We start from the raw sequence: 12,920 nt of genomic DNA, 5'->3' as shown, positions 1-12,920 counted from the left end.
AAAATTAGCTCAAGAACAATGGTGCACTGAACTGGATGCCCGTAACTCATCTTAAACAGCTGGTAATTTTGGTGCCTATAGGAGCATGGCTAGTTGAGCACTCATAAAAATCATGGAGAGTTGTTGGACCACTGAATCAAGATGAAGATTTGTAATTTTCATTGGGAATTTTTTGTGGGCAGCTTCTATTAAGGCTAGGGACATTTACACAAATGTGAGTATCTTTTTCAGGTTGGGACAGATTTTCAAATACTGGTTTGTTTCTGTGGCCATCGCGTGCAACCACAAATAACTGCAGGTGTAATTTTCAGTTCATAATAATGAATGATGGTGCAAAACTGTGTCTGCTGTTATTCCCTCCAGCAAATTTTGCACACACAAAAATCAAAATCTGGCTAAAACCAGACTGAAAATGTGTCCTTATATATGAGGAGAAATAATTTAGATTTATATGACATTTTAATTTAAAAAAATGCTTTATAAATATTCTCTGTAACACCTCTTTGAAGTAAATAAACTAATGTTGTTTTCCTTTCACATATGAGCCAACTGAGAAACAGAGAGAGGTTGAATGATGCGTAACCAGCTCCTTGAAGTCTTTTAAGTTAATTGAACAGCTTGAGCAAGGGAATAATTGAAAAGCTTTTTTTCAGAATGCTCCAATTATGGTAATTCTAAGACCAAGTTGTGATAGAAACTCAATTAAAACAGTGAGGTGGTGGAAATGACTGATGGGAAAGTCAATGTCCTAACATTGTAACAGATTTGTATAAACTTACTCATGTTGGCCCAGATTTTTAAAAGCATTTTGGCATTGCTGTACTCAGTGGTGCAACACCTAATTGATTTAGGAGCCTAAATCTCATGTTCAACAGAGATTTAGGAGTCTAGGCTCCTAAATCAGTGCGGCATTGTGTCGCTGAGCACAGCAATGCCTAAATATCTTTTAAAATCGGGGCTGTTGACTACTGCCTTACCCCTCCAGTAGTCTGGTTGATTTCAGTGAGTCTACTGGTGCAGTTAAGCACTATGTGGCATGAGTAAGGGCATCAGAACTTTCCCTTTGTTTGGTAGACTTTATCCAGTTAATCTTTGTCTTTCATGTTTTGTCCCTTTAAAATCTTCTTTTGCTCGGATTACAGAACCTAGACAAAGCTCACCTTCTCAGTCCAATATCTTCCTAAAAACATTTCTAACTGTAGCTGAATGACCAAGACCATCCTCTGAGACTCCACCACTACCTCTCCATTAACAACAGTCATAATGTAATATTATAGCTGCAAAGTTAGCATCTCCCTTCAGGCTTCAGGAGCATTGTGTCTCTCATAGTCTTGGGGCCTGATTCTGATTTCACACTGCTGAAAGTAGGAGTAACTTTTTTGAAGTCAGAGTATTATACTGTAAATCCAGTGTAAGGATTATCACTATCCGCCCCCAGTCTCTAGTAGCCTAGAGAGCAGGAGGATTTGGGTTTGTCCACAGCATGGCTGCATGGCCACTTTATCAGACAGTAGGATGGTTACCTTTTAAGTCTTAATGTCTCACTCAAGAGAAAAACTGACTTTCTCATCCATGTTTCTCATTTGCGACAGTAAGCCTCTGAGAAGAGAATTGTGCTGTAGTTCTCTTTTGCAGCTTGATTTATGTTTATGTAAATTATTTTCTGTGCATGAGAAGATTAGCAAGCTGGCAATTCTGTTCCAAATAGTCTGGTAATTATGAATGAGACGTTATCTGTTATGAACAGAATGTGTGCTTTAGTACCAAGGCGCAGCACCTTGCTTAATCTTTTGGGTACAAAGGGTAAAAAGCTTTACTCCTCACCTCCGCTGAATGCATGCCCTGTTCATGTACTGTGCAGATGGGCCATTTCTCCCTCTGGAAAGGTCCATGAATCAATGTGAAGCCGACATCACTGTGCCACTTCAGCTGTTGGCTCCACAGCGGCTTGGCATAGTACAGTAGCATAGCAACAGCTTTAAAATATGGAGCCGTATTGTTTAGGAAGCTATTACTGCACTGAGATTTCAGTGACGACAAATGAAATGCAAGTATGTGGGTCACAGTCAAGGGAAACTGAAATGAGAGTCGCTTGGTTGAAGGAACTCAGCATTTCCCTTTCCTTATTTTTACTTTTATTTTTTTAATTCTCTCCTTGACATTTAAAAATACCATTTCCCTCCCAACCAATTGTGTTCTTTTTCATGTAAACACCTTGGTTTTTTCCATGAAGATTTAATGGAGCTTTTATTTGTATTTTGGTTACTTTCTTATTGACAATATCGCTGAGGATGACATCTGTGTAGTAATACTGTGTACTGCTAAACAGTTACTGTGTCCCTCCCCCCAGAGGTGGTTGCATTTCAGTGGCAGGTGAATTAATTACTAAGCATAGTTTGTACGTTGAGTACCATTATAACCTCAACATTTGTCACCCAGCTGCATTAATCATGGTATCATCCTCCATTTAGAACAGTTGACATACAACAATCACTGTGGTTGAGGCAAATGTTTATTTTATAATGGTGCCCACTATATATGGGTTATTTATGTGTATAGTACCAGGGGATCCTGCGGTATGAAAGGTGTCAGAAAAAGAATATTTTTAAAATAGCCGTTTAAAATCTAGAATACATTCCCCATGAGATCCTCTTCTTCTGTGCTTTCAGTGGGCTGTGATGATTGGGCCATGATGACCCAAAATCCTAATGCTGATTTGATGTGCTACTAGTTGGGCAACCTGTTTAGTTCAAATAAGAATCAACTCCCACCTAACCCCTTTTTCCTGAATGGAATCCATGAACATTTTTTGTTTGATTTTGAAGACTGGATGAAACTTGACCAAAGGCTCGACGTCACTGGAATTATTCTTACTGACACCAGTTCTAGACCTGGTTTGTGAAGGATTTTAACATGAACACTATGCTTGAAAATCGGTGTGTCGTTATTTTAGGCCTTGCCCCTCATTGAGGGACCTTTTTCACCATTCTATGACGTATTTGTTGATCGGTTTAAAAATATCTCATTACCCACATTTTTGTCCCTCATTAACACCATGCCTGAGTGGTTTAGGAAGGGCATATGATATGATAGCTGTTTAGCACCTTTGTTTATTAGCTTTTCTATCAGGATGTAAACAACTACCATCAAATGTACTTAATAACTGTGCTTATATACGCCTATTTAATGACATAGATTATGACTCCTCATGCAGCTGCTCCTGCTTTAAAGAACACAGCAGGAGATGCTTGGATCCTGAATGAATCTTTGGTTTGTATCTGAAAGCAAGATATTTATGTTTAGACTGCAGTGACTGTTTCTTTTTATACCACCTTGGATATATTTGTGTGTGACTTTATTAAATGTTGCTGCATCACTCACAATGTTGACATACCTTTGTGACCTTAGTGAAGATGTAATAACACAATAGAGATGGGCCAGAAATGTAAATTGGTTTGGGCATTGATCCAATTCCCCAGAGTTCAGGGGTCTTTGAGCCCAGTGTTTTGTGTCCGGCCCAATTCTAAATATAATAGGATACTTGCATTTCTATAGCTACCTTCATCCAAGCATCTCAAAGCACTTCACAAACCTTAATGAAGTAAGTTTCACAACACATCTAGTGAGGTTGGGATATGTTATCATCCCTACTTTACAGATGTAAAAACGGAGGCACAGAGAGGTTAAATGTCTTTCCCAAGGTCACGCAGAAAAACTATAGCAAAGTCAGGAACAAAACACAGATCTTCTGACCCACAGTTATCTGGATAACATAGAATCTGGGAGAAGTGGAGAAGTTCAGATGACCCCTACTTTCAAAATATGACTAACTGATACTGCAATAAGTGTTTGACAATCCACACTCTCTTTATTTACCTAAATTACTAATAAACACATAATTGCAAGTGGGATAGAATGTGATGAGCAGATCACACATTAATAACATCCATAAGACTTTATTTAATCTTGCATGCATTTAATAGTTTATTTCTAAATTTGAAATTTGATTTACTCTGGGACGTTTTCTTGTCAACAGCAATTGCTTTTCCTAATGTTCCACACCTTCTGCAAAGTGCCAAAGGCCCACAACTCCCCTTAACATCCCTGAGGGTTGACAATGCTCAGTGTCTCGCAGTTCAGTCCTGAATATGAAGTTCACTAACTCCATGTTTCAAAGACTTCTCTCCAGGTTCTTAGGTGAGTTTTGGAGAGGGGTTGCTCTCCAGTGTACACTAGCACTATGTGTTTGTATACTCTTAGCATCTGTAAATAGAAGTTTAGTACTATATCAACACAGATTATTTGAGATGTGAGAGGCAAAGATAAGATGCAGGATCTTTGTGTTTAAACATAAATTAATTTGGTCTTTGTTCTGACCTCCAGCCAAATGCACTTGCATCTTGTTGAACCTTTCCTTAAGGTACATTCAGTTCAAACAATGACATGCAATAGGACATCTATACCTAACTGCATAAACCAGTTTTGCATATACTCTTGTGTTACAACTTAATGTCTACTTGATATAATTTTGATATTTGCATCTTTTAATTGTAATGTTGACACCTTGTTGGCCTGGCATTACGGTGATCCTGCACTATTCAGAGGCAGCATATCATGGGCCAGAGTGGTCTCTAGACATCATAGATGATTCTTCACTAACTAGGAGTAATGGGATAAAATTAAGTCAACTTGGAACAAAAAGAAAATGTAGCCTGAATTTGAGGAGATTGTTACTAGTTTTTACATCTATTAGGGGATAGTTTCCCAAGGAAATAATGATCTTGGAGTCATTGTGGATAGTTCTCTGAAATCATCCACTCAATGTGCAGCGGCAGTCAAAAAAGCGAACAGAATGTTGGGAATCATCAAGAAAGGGATAGATATAAAATTTCATATTGCCTCTATATAAACCCATGGTACGCCTGCACCTTGAATACTGTGTGCAGATGTGGTTGCCCCATCTCAAAAGAGATATATTGGAATTGGAAAAGGTTCAGAAAAGGGTAACAAAAATGATTAGGGGTATAGAACGGCTTCCGTATGAGCAGAGATTAATAAGACTGGGACTTTTCAGCTTGGAAAAGAGGTGACTAAGTGGGGATATGATAGAGGTCTATAAAATCATGGGTGGTATAAAGTAAATAAGGAAGTGTTTATTTACTCCTTCTCATAATACAAGAACAAGGGACCACCAAATTGAATTAATAGGTAGCAGGTTTAAAACAAACACAAGAAAGTATTTTTTCATGCAATGCACTGTCAACCTCTGGAACTCCTTGCCAGAGGGTGTTGTGAAGGCCAATACTATAATGGGGTTCAAAAGGGAGCTAGATAGATTCTTGGAAGATACGTCCATCATTGACTATTAGCCAGGATGGGCAGGAATGGTGACCCTAGTCTCTGTTTACCAGAAGCTGGGATTGGGTGACAGGGCATGGATCACTTGATCCTAACATGTCTGTTCGTTCCCTTTGGGGCATCTGCCATTGGCCACTGTCAGAGGACAGGACAGTGGGCTAGATGGATCTTTGGTCTGACCAAGCATGGCCGTTCTTATGTTCTTATGTTATGAAATCCTCCTCATTTGAAACTGCACTAGACAAAGTACTGGAGAATATACTTCATGGCACAATCCTACGTTGGCATGGTGTGGCCTAGATGATGTAAGAGGGCTTTTCACATTCCCTATATTGTGATTGAAGCAGGAAGGCCAGGTTAATTTCAAATACCATTAGAAACAGGGCCCTTCAGTATACCCTTTCTTATATGCATCATGATAGAAGTAGTCCTTGAAGAGAGATCCAGAGAATATTTTTATGTATGAAAATTACACCCTTCCAATATTTTTCAAGAATGTTCTCGAATGGCTCCATTCTGTAAGGTGCTTAGAACTGTGGCCTGAAGCCAGCAAAGCTTTTGAGTATATGCTTAATTTTAAGCACATGAATAGTCTCATTCATACTCTTGAGAGTGACTTCACATTCTTAAATTTAGCTGTGTGCTAAAGTGCTCTACTGAATCAGGCCAGAATTCTCAGCACCTTGCAAGATCGAGCCCTAAGGATCCTATAAGTATGTTTGAAACGGACCACAACGTTCGTGTAGGGAGATGCTCAATGAGAGAATTGTGCGGTGTCACCTCTCACTTTACAAAGTGGTATAGTTGCATCAGAATATTATCATAGGGAGAGGATCATGGAAGAATTTTGATGTCATAAAATGGGAAACTAGATTGAGCTAATTATTGTGTTAGGATTTCATTAGCTATTGTTCAAATACCTCTACATTTATGATCTCTGAGATTAAAGCAAATGAAACTTGCCAGAGCAAATGTGTGAAGAGCTTTTTGTCTAGCATTATTATTTAAGTGATGAAGCTTGTGTTGCTAACAATATATTTGCTGTTCCGTTGGTCTCACTGAAATTGAAGGGATTGCCTTTCTGAACAAATGCTGTGTACAGGGGTGAAATTCCTACCCTATTCAAGTCAATGCAAATTTTGCCATTAACTTCAGTAGGGGTTAGATTTCACACAGGTTTTATTCTCACCAATGTACAGTACATTATGTGGCCAGTGGTTAAGAGGCTGCCTTTCTTCTGTGAATGGAGTCAGGTGCATGGAATACAACAAATCATCCAAAATAAATATTGTCTCAGCTCCACACAATTAAGAGCTCCTTTATGAAAATCATAAGGTTGTTTTTCTCCCCCATACTGCTGTAGTCTAGCAGAGCGTATTTAACTTCATCAGACATAATTTTTTTTCTAAGTTGAATAAATGTAATTTTATCAAGAGTGGTGATCCATTGACTCAGATTAACTTTGGTCCAGTCCTGACTGACCCCTTTACTATGCTGGGTGGTCGTCTCATCTTGCATTAATGAAAGCTGTCACTAATTACCAAAGGTTGAAGCAGTAAACACTTGATTATTTGGCTCCTCCGTATAAGATTACAGAGAATGAAGTTTGGACCAGAGCAAAATTCCTTTCAAGCTTTGAGAGCTGATTGGTCCTGGGTACTGCAGCTGGTAACAACTAAAAATAGTCAGAGTATAAAACCTCAGAGAACAGCAGAACTGAAAAAGCATTCCTTTCTGGGATGCCAATAAGGAAGGGTATTCACACACATGACTGAACACATTATGCTGGTTAATTTCAGTTAACATTTACTCTTTAGATAAATGTATGTATTCACTGGACTGGCTGACTCATGGGAGGAATGACCCTATTATATATTTTTCAAAATAAGTTTAGGGAAACATGACCAGATTTTCAAAGCAGTTGGTGACAAGTTGACTTGTGAGCATTTCTGTGAAACTGCCTGCAAAATGTCTGCATTTTCATTTACAAGGTGGTGTTTATATGAACCAATCGTGCAAACTGAGAGCCTGTCTTGCAACTTAGTTCTACAACTGTGCAGCCACAAAACCTTCACAGAAGGTGCATGAGTGTACCTCAGGATGTCTCTACACTGCAGCTTCCCAGCATGGATAGACAAAACGCATCCCAGCTCTTGGTGAGCTAGCATGCTAAAAATAGCAGTGTAGCTGGGGGTAACAGGTGACGGTTTGGGCTAGCCACCTGAATATGTACTCATGAGGCGTAGGTGGGTTTATCTTCAGGCAGCTAGCCTGAGCTGCTGCCCATGCGATCCCTGATTACATGGCTATTTTTAGCCTGCTAGTTCGAGCAGAGATAGTGTGTGTCTGTCTCCTCAAGCTGGAAAGCACACTCCCAGTCCCAGTTGCAATGTAGACAAACGCTAAGTGCTTTCTCTATTTACAGAACAAGGAGTATGGTCTTTTGGATCAGGCATTGAACTGGGATTCAGGAGACTTGGTTCGTATTCTTGGCTGTGCCACTGACCCCGGGCAGAGTTACTTCCCCTCTGTATGTTTCTCTGTCTCCTTCCAGCCTTTCTCTGTCTCTTTAGACTGTAAACTCTTTGAGGGCAGAAAGTATATCTGTGTGCTTTGTATAGTACCTACCTCAACAAGGCTAGATATTGGGCCTGTAGGCACTACCACAATATACATAATAAAAACTACATTGAAAGAACACTATTGCAAAGTCAAGCACTCAGATAGTAAGACATGCAAGAATTAAGGTTGCCTGTGTAAGCATATTGAAGTCAGCACCAGAACTGCACCAATGCAGAGACATTCTGGAAGAATAAACGTCTGATTAGAAGAGACATAAATCTGAGGACTAAATACTGACTTAAAAACTATTAAATTACAACTGTGAAATATGGACATTCAAACAATAGATAATAAAGAAAGCACAATCATTCAAATTTTTATAGACGAATTCTGAAAATATCGTGGCTAGGCTGCATAATCAAAGATAAATTATTGGAGATGAGTGGAACTCAGCAGCTACTAGCCAGAGATCTTATGAAAAGAAAGATTTGATTTTCAGGGTGCATTTTTAAGAGGTTCAGTGTGTGATGCATGTTTACAGGCACTAGAAAGGAAAGTTGATAGCATAAGAACATGAGACAGAAAAAGATGGACGATGTGGTGTCCTGGGTAGATCAAAAGGATTATTCTTCCAAAAAGAGATTAGCAGAGGATCATATGGAACAGGACACCATTGTTGCACACCTCCAGCAAAGGAGATGCCAAATAAGAAGTTTAAGCTTATTTCATCCCCCTTTGTGCATATTCATTATGATAGTCTTCAATTACATCATCAATTACTATTTTTTTCCACAGGACCCCTGTCTCATTCAATGCACAGGGTGGACCTGCTTTGGGTATAAACCAGGGTTGTGTAGTGATGTGGGGTTCTGGCTGTAGGACCCCCTTTCTCATTTGTTACTGACGTTGGGGAAAGTGTGTAGTGAATTAGGCAGTTGGTTGCAGAAACAGAAAGAATGGTCTCATTCTTCTCATCCTTCTCATCCCAGTCTTAGTCTCCCTCTCTGGGTTTGCTGTCTGAGTCTCAATCTCCCCTTGCCCTCCCAATCTCTCTTTCTTTCCCACCGTACCTGGTCCCAGTCTCCTTGCTCAGCCAGTCCCACTTCCCCCCCATCTCAGATCCTCATCTAAGTTGTTCTCCTCTCCCCCTGCCACTGGCTCAGAGTCCTTTTCTTCCTCCTCGGGCTCTTCTTCCAACCTCATTATTCCCCCTATCCCTTCATCAGCTTCTTGTCCTAGTTTCCTCCCTCCTTGGCTCCTAGTCCCAGTCTCTGTTCCCGGCCAATCCCAGATCTCCCCCCACACCCAAGCTCTTTATCAGATTTATCTTCTCTTCCTCTACCCCGTTTCCCCCACATTGGTTCCTAGACCCAGGCTCTTTGTCCAGCCAGTCCCAGTCTTCTCCCCTCTCAGCTCCTCATCCAATCTCAGTGTTCTTCATCCAGCCAATAGGCTCTCAGTCCATCCCCTCGTCCTTCAGTAGCTTCCAGTCTCTTGCCCAACCACTCCCTGTTTCCCAGTCCCAGCCTCAGCTCACCCTCTCTGGCTCCCAGTCCCAGTTTCTCTGACCCCCAATCCCACTCTAGTCCCAGTCTCACCAGACTCTTTTTCCCAATGTACTCTTTTCCCTCCCTCTAATCTGGCTTTTGTCCCCTCGACCTTTGAATCAGACTGCTTCCTCCTCCACATGGCCTGAGTGCTAGCAGGAAAGATAGGCTGCCTGCTCTCAACTCCAGTGCCCAGCCCCACCCTGGCCCAGGCAGCTGAGAGCAGCAATTACAGTGAAAGTCCAGCTTCGTCCCTGCAGCCACGGGTTGGAGCATATGCAGTCACTCTGTGGGGATAGTGCATGCACAGGCTGGTCACTGTGGAGGAACTGTGAGGGGATGGAGCATGCTCAGTGAAGAAAGAATCTTTGGAGATTTTAGCTGCTAAAATCAAAGATGTCTCTATTGAACAATTGCAAACTGTGATTTTTTTTTTGAAAGGCTCAGAACTTGGCCAAATTTGGGCAGATTTTCACAGGGACAGCAAAAGGCACATCTCCGACACAAAGGCCTCAGCTCTGCCAAATCTTAAGTCCCTGCTCCAAATCATAGGGGCACTAGAGTTTTTCAAAGAAAAGATCACCATATTTTTTCAACTTGGGCAAAACAACTTATTTTCCCCCCAGCCTCATTCCTGGAAACAGCTGAACCATTCTGGCTGAAATTTTCCCAAAAAATTCAGCCTAAGGCACATACCCAGCATAGAAAATTTCAGCCTAAGCAGTTAATGTTTCACTAAGGTTTAAGCAACTGAAAACAGATTCTTATAGGGAGTGTCAGCAACCTTAATAGTAAGTGTTGCTACCAGTGCCACCTATAATAAATTATTACCTTACAAACTGATACTAGGCATTCTTAATCTTCCTCCTGTGTCAGTGATTTTTAGAGCACTCTGAAAGGTATTTGCATGGACAGAGTGCCTTTCAATAAAGCTATTACATTGTAATTGCATTTTATTATTTATAATTGCAGTAAAATCCTCCATGGCTGACAACTGACCTTGTTGATGTTAAGTCATCTTCAGTTCTTCTTCGAGTGCTCGTTCATGTCGATTCCAAGTAGATGTATGCACACTGCGGGCACAGATGTCAGAAAGTTTTTCCTCTAGTGGTACCAGTCAGGTCGGCTGTGGAGCCCCTTGGAGTCGCACCTTCATGTCAGTGTATATAGTTCCCTGCTGACCCACCACCTCTTCAGTTCCTTCTTACTACCAGTGATAGTCGTTGGAGCTGCGTGTGTCTCTTGCCTCGGCAAGTGTTTCTCCCAGTGATCTGACTTTTCTGATAACCTGTAAATAGTTAAATAGTGTTAGTTTTTAGTAGTGAGTAGTTAGATAGAAGTTGGGGGTTTTCTCCCCACCCCAATTCCTTCCCTTCTTGGGGTTCAGGGCATGCCTCGATCCCAAGGTTTTAAGCCGTGTGGGACCTGCCACAAGCAGGTGACCCCCACAACTCTTGCCTAAAGGGCCTGCGGAGGCACATCAAACAGATCACTGCAAGATCTGCAGAGTTCTGCTTGAGAACAAAGAAAGAAAGGGACTTCAGGCTCAAGCAACTCCTTATGGAGGCAACCCTCTGTCTTCAGCTGGCTCCAGGCCAGCAGGACTCAGCACCAAGCACCTCCATGTGGAGCATTCCGCCCTCCATTAGAGAAGCTACAGCATCAAGAAAGGACTCTATGCATAGAGACCCTTGGCACCATCATTCCCTGGCATCAAAGCCTGCAGCGACAACATAGCACCGCTCAGACTAATCGGTGCCTCATAAGTGGCACAGGAAGATTGATAGAGGGTGCTCGCCCCCAGTGAGACCAGGTCTGACCGCTCCAGCTGTGTGCATCCCGCACAGGGGCACCCGGGGCCGTTCTTGCAGGAGTCAGCGCTGTTGACTTTGGGCCCATAGAGAGGTCCATTGAGTCCGATGTTGTTAGACTTTCCTGCTAGAGGAGGAGTTGGAGCTCCCTTCCATCCTGGACACATTCGAGGTGGCCAGGGACTTGATTGCACTGCAGTTCCCCGCCAGGCAAGATAGACCTCCAGCACTGCAAGGCGCAGTGCCATCCAGAAGAAAGCCCGCAATTATGAGGCACCCACTTGCCTTCCCCATGGCACCACTCTCCGGCACTGTCCCACTCGGCACCACCATGGGCTCCACAATCGGAGTCCTGGTCATCAAACTTGGAGGCAGAGTCCTATTACTCCAGGCTCAGTCGGCACTGTTTGGAATGGTGCCGCTATAGACAAGAGGCAGGGATGGTGCTGTGGCTGATGCAGTGGCAAGGACCCGCACAATGGCCTTTTTGGACCCCATGGGAATACCACCAGGCCCAAGGCACTTACTCTAGGGGTCCCAGTTCATAATCTCAAAAGGGCATGTCCCTTTACTACCCTGGGACCTTCCCCCGCTATGAGGCACTGAGACGACTTCAAACCCTGGTGCAGAGCCCCGTCCAGGTCCCAGCTCCACCACTGGTGTTGAGACCGCTACTGGTGCTGAGCAGCACGGCACCGAACAGGATGCTTCCAGGGAGCTGGCGGGACAGGGGGGCCCAGTACCACCTAGGGCATTGGCATCACCCTTGCCTGATGAGACAATGGTGGGGTCTTCATCCTCTGGGCCACCCCCCATTGATAATAGAGTGCACCAGGGGCTGTTGCGCAGGGTGTCTCATCACATGGTGCTACAGGCCAAGGAGGTGGTTAAATCTGTGGACCCCAGCTTGACATCTTAACCCCTGAGGGGCCCTCCAGGGTGGCATTACCACTCATTAAAACTGTCCAAGCCACTACGAAGACCTTGTGGCAGACTCCTGCCTCCATTCCCCTACAGTAAAGGAGGTAGAGAGAAAGTATTTCGTCTCCTCTAAGGGGTACAAATACTTATTCAGTCTGGCTGGGATGATTTAGTTGGGGTTGGTCCTGCTTTGAGCAGGGGACTGTCTAGATGTCCTCCCGAGGTCTCTTCCAACTCTAATATTCTGTGATTCTATCTGTAGCCTGGTTTGCTGGTCATAGTGATGGTGAATGAGGGAGAAAATAAGGGAAGCAGGCCCAACTCCAAAATCGAAAGACTCAAAGAAGATGGACCTCTTTGGTAGGAAGGTTTACTCCACTGGAGGGCTCCAGCTTGGGATTGCTAACCAGCAAGCAATTCTGAGTAGATACAATTTTAATTCATGGGAATTTTAAGGAGTTGATCCTGTCAAACTCTATAGTGGAGTTTGCAGCCATTGTGGAGGAGGGCAAGGAAGTGGCACAGACCACTTTATAGGCCTCACTGGACGTGGGAGACTCAGCCACGCGAACCATGTCCTCTGCCATAGGCATGAGGAGGTTCTCATGGCTCCAGGTCAGGCCTTTCCCCAGAGGTCCAACAAACATTTCAGGACTTGCCCTTTGACAGCATGGGGTTGTTTTCAGAGCATACTGACTCCAAGCTCCATAGCCTAAAAAAT

The sequence above is a fragment of the Gopherus evgoodei genome, chromosome 3, assembly GCF_007399415.2.
Source record: "Gopherus evgoodei ecotype Sinaloan lineage chromosome 3, rGopEvg1_v1.p, whole genome shotgun sequence".
Taxonomy (NCBI): Eukaryota; Metazoa; Chordata; order Testudines; family Testudinidae; genus Gopherus; species Gopherus evgoodei.
Note: the sequence above shows the minus strand (reverse complement) of the source record.